The sequence below is a fragment of the Eriocheir sinensis genome, chromosome 1, assembly GCF_024679095.1.
Source record: "Eriocheir sinensis breed Jianghai 21 chromosome 1, ASM2467909v1, whole genome shotgun sequence".
NCBI classification, from domain to species: domain Eukaryota; kingdom Metazoa; phylum Arthropoda; class Malacostraca; order Decapoda; family Varunidae; genus Eriocheir; species Eriocheir sinensis.
Window position 1 is genome coordinate 13,355,042 of NC_066509.1, and position 4,426 is coordinate 13,359,467.

A 4,426-nucleotide genomic window follows, 5' to 3' on the forward strand; every position below is an offset into this window, starting at 1 on the left:
GATATATGGATAGATAGATAGATAGCGGGAGGCGGTGGCTGAATGGATAGCGTGACGGCGCCGCGTTCAGGACGACGCGAGTTCAATCCCCGCCCGGTGCCACCAAGCTGGGATTTTTCAGCCGCCGCTAAATGGCTTAAAACTACCCACATGCTGCCCAGAAGACCACTTATCAACCCGGACACTAGATTCTAGGATTAAAGATGAGCTCCGGGAGGGCAGCATGAGCCAATGCAAGATGGCGCCACTATAAACACTCGCCTGCGCCAGAACGGGCTGGGCCGACCATCAGGCCCCACCGGGAAGAAGTATTGACTATCATGATTCACCTGAAGAACTTCAGCGCAATAGGCCCATTGCGCCGGTAGGTTTCTTTCATATATATATATATATATATATATATATATATATATACATATATACATATATAAATATATATATATATATATATATATATATATATATATATATATATATATATATATATATATATATATATATATATATATATATAAACACACACACACACACACACACACACACACACACACACACACACACACACACACACACACACACACACAGTTAAATAGATAGATTATTCACCTAAGTGGAGCGAGTCTAAATAGATAAATGAAGAAAAATCATAATAATACAAGGTTTCAGTTATGCTTAATCACCAAATCGCACCAACGAGACAGATCACTAACGCCAATTCTTCCGTGGATTCTGTTATTTCATGGAGGGCAAAGCAAATTAAAAGAAAACTTTTGTACCTCATCGAAAGTCACGTCCTAGCTGTCTCCTTGTATCCATTATAAGTTGTGTAATGAATTGCTGCTTAAAAAAGTTTATACCAACATTATTATAACTACATTCAGTAGTTCACCACCTGTTTTTTTTTCTTTCTACCTCCATAAAACCTTTCTGAGTTTATGAAACGTAATTATAAGAGTGCATTACATCTTTCGAGAAATATTCAGAGTTCCTTAAGTCAAGAATCTTCGAAATATTGAAATTCTATATCATTCACTAACACTTTCCCAAGACTGTGCTATGCTCGTCACTCGTTATAAAAACTAAACACGCTTACGCCATCTTCCTTACCGTGTTATTTATTCCCTTCATTAAACTTTCCAAAGCCTATGAAATCTTAAGAGTGCATTTCATCCTCGAGAATTGAGTGTTTATGCTAAACAGTGAAATCCTCCAATTGGTTCCCTGTCTCCTTCCTCACTGAAATGTTCCTAAGACTTTATGATAACTACTACAACTACTGCTACTACTACTACTACTACTGCTACTATTACTACTACTATTACTATTATTACTACTACTATTACTACTAATTCTACTCCCTATCCAACTACTCCTAATCCTACTCTCCCCCTCCTCCTCCTCATCCTACTACTACTACTACTTCTAATACTACTACTAATAATAATAATCTAATAATAATTACAAGTACCACCGCAACCATATTATTTTTCCGCAATATAGGTATACGCGTTACAGTCGGTGAATTCCGCTCCCACTGAATTTCTTCCTCCCTCTGTCTAGAATCTTGAAAATGGAAGGAAACTCGAGCGATCCAGCCGTCCGCTTCCCCGTCGCTGCGTCGTGCACTCTTTCAGCGGCGGAGTATCGGAACACATCCAAACTTTGGGAAATTGATTTCGAAATTTCTTTTCGTTTTCTTGTTTTTTCCCTTTAAGTCCGTCACGGGCAGACTTTTCTTTCCATTTTTCCTTTATTTCCCACACATATCAAGATTTACCATATATAGGCAGTGGGAGTAGTTACATTAGTGGTTTATTAGAAGTAGCACTAGTAATTATGGTAGTAGATAGTAACAGTAGAATTAGGGTTAGGAATAGTAGTAATGGTATTAGTGTTAGTATCAGTTAGTAGCAGTAGTTATGATACAGTAAACAGAAATCATATAATAACTATCACCAGCAGAAATTAGTGAGTGGAATATTCTGAGCGCGTCAAGTCTTGCAAAACCGGAAGGTAAAGAATATAAGCCCCATCTCACGTGCATATTATTTTGCCCCAGTAAAGAGAGAAGCCGATTATGTGCGCCTGTGTAATGTAGACGAGCGCGTGTGGGGAAATTTTGACAACGAATTGATCAGGCAGAAATTACATTATTCACGTTTGGGAGGAGGAAACGAACGCTGGAGGAAATTACAATAAGCACACCTAACATCACCAAATGTGGGGAACAAACTTGGCGGAGGGACTGTTTTTGTGCCACGAGTGGCGATAGTGGGCTAAAGAGCAGCCTATCCGGATTTTTTGTTTTCATTTATAAATGATCCACGAAACATCCTGAAGTTAAATCAAAGTATGTGCTTATCTTTCTATTCATTTATACACACACTGGTAATATTTTTATGGTGTTTGATTCACTTAATTGGATTAAATTCTATTGTGATAATCACAAATTCGTATCACTAGTAAAATTGAAAGTAGTAATGTAAGTTATGCCTCCATAAAATATACGCAAATAGATAAATATGAAAGCTCACGAAGTCACAGTAAGTGACATCACGTGCTTTGCGCAGGAAAAATATGATTATTTAAGGTATCTGATACCCGCAAAATGGCGTGCGCTGCTGCCTCGGCCCACAGTTGTCGTATAAAATATGAACGTATTTTCATATTATTGTTCTGTTGTTTATTCAATGTTCTGTTCAAGAAAAAGAATACTCATAATTTTAGTTAGTTTTCGGTTATAGGGATTCTTTACGAAATACAATTATAACATTACCGCCTATAAGTTAGGAAACGTACTGAATCCTGGATAGGCTATGGTGATGTTAGGTGCGCCTATTGACTGCAGTTGTCAATGATGCGCTTTCTGACGTATTAATGGAAATAATGAAAGTGAGATTAGGCAGTAGCTGTAGCATTAGTAAAAGTATGGTACTGGTGGTAAAAGTAGTAGTAGTAGTAGTAATAATAATAGCAGAAGAAGTAACATTATTATTATTATTATTATTATTATTATTAGTAGTAGTAGTAGTAGTAGTAGTAGTAGTAGTAGTAGTAGTAGTAGTAGTAGTAGTAGTAGTAGTAGTAGTAGTAGTAGCCGTAGTAGTAGTAGTAGTAGTAGTAGTAGAAGTAGTAATGGTGGTGGTGGTGGAAGAAGAAGAATGTAATTAAGATAATCATAATAATGATAATGATGATGATGAGCCAATAATAATAATAATAATAATAATAATAATAATAATAATAATAATAATAATAATAATAATAATAATAATAATAATAATAATAATAATAGTAATAATAATAATAATAATAATAATAATAATAATAACAATAATAATAACAATGATAATGAAAATAATAATAATAATAATAATAATAATAATAATAATAATAATAATAATAATAATAATAATAATAATAATAATAATAGTAATAATAATAATAATAATAATAATAATAATAATAATAATAATAATAATAATAATAATAATAATAATAATAATAATAATAATAATAATAATAATAATAATAATAATAATAATAATAATAATAATAATAATAATAATAATAAAAATAATGATACACTAATAATAATGATAAACAGTATGCTATTTTTTTCACAGCCCATCCGTGTTAATTCCTCAACTCAAAACTTTTATAGTCAACGAGCAGTACATTATAATTATTTTTATACAAAACATTTTCATGAAAGTGAAAAATAAAACTACAATAAACATCCACGAAATACGTTTTTCAGTCAATAATTTTCAACCTACACCAAAAGTATATTATTTATTTATAACTAAACTATTTATGTCAATCATTTCATTCTCGCTTTTTATTTATCAAAGAAGCAAATATAACCAAAACTGATAAATGAATACACACTACTCAAATAATTCTCCCTATCTTTAACTATTCCGGTCACCATCCAACGTTTATACTTTACAGGTAAGGCTCCATCACACCTGACCAACAATTACAACGCCTTTTGAAATACCGTCATTGTAATTTGCGATTTCCTGCCTGCCTGCTTCTGCTCGCCGTGCTTCTATTTGCACAAGCCCTGCCCTGACTCATGCTTGGCCCCAATTAAGCTGTATTCCCTAAGCCGTTTGATGGGGGTGGAAAAATACGGCTTTATGATCGTCTTTGTGGAAAATGTTCCCCTCTCCGTCCGCTGCCCTTCCCTATTACCCATTTTAATTTCGAAAAGCATACCATCCACAGAGCCTAAATGAATTCCTCTTTTTGCCGGTATAGCCGCGGGGAGACGAGAGAGAGGAAGGAATGGAGAGGAGGAGGAGGAGGAGGAGGAGGAGGAGGACGAGGAGGAGGAGGAGGAGGAGAAGGAAGAAAAGGACGAGGAGGAGAAAGAGGACAACGAAGAGGAAGAGGAGGGGAGGAGGAGGAGAAGGAGGGA